Source organism: Elaeis guineensis, chromosome 6, assembly GCF_000442705.2.
Source record: "Elaeis guineensis isolate ETL-2024a chromosome 6, EG11, whole genome shotgun sequence".
Classification (NCBI taxonomy): Eukaryota; Viridiplantae; Streptophyta; class Magnoliopsida; order Arecales; family Arecaceae; genus Elaeis; species Elaeis guineensis.
The window spans coordinates 20,906,048-20,906,360 of NC_025998.2; positions in this window are offsets into that span (position 1 = coordinate 20,906,048).

A 313-nucleotide genomic window follows, 5' to 3' on the forward strand; every position below is an offset into this window, starting at 1 on the left:
TTTGATTTAAGATCTGAAATTAATGTTTGTGCATGAGAGATTGGTCATGAGTAGATCAAATTAGGTCATATAATTGGATTACATCAAAAGAATTTCTGATTTGATCATGATAGGTCTAAATCGATATAGCAGTGATCAAACCGAGTCAAGTATTGATTAGATTAGTCAATAGAGTCTAAGATCATACAATTATTTGATTGAATCATTGACACCCACATGTAGAATCAATTAACCTAAAGACCTAATTCAGCTCTATGGCTCGAATCTGATTCACCTAAGCCAACCTATTCGGATCAACTGATCAATTTTGATG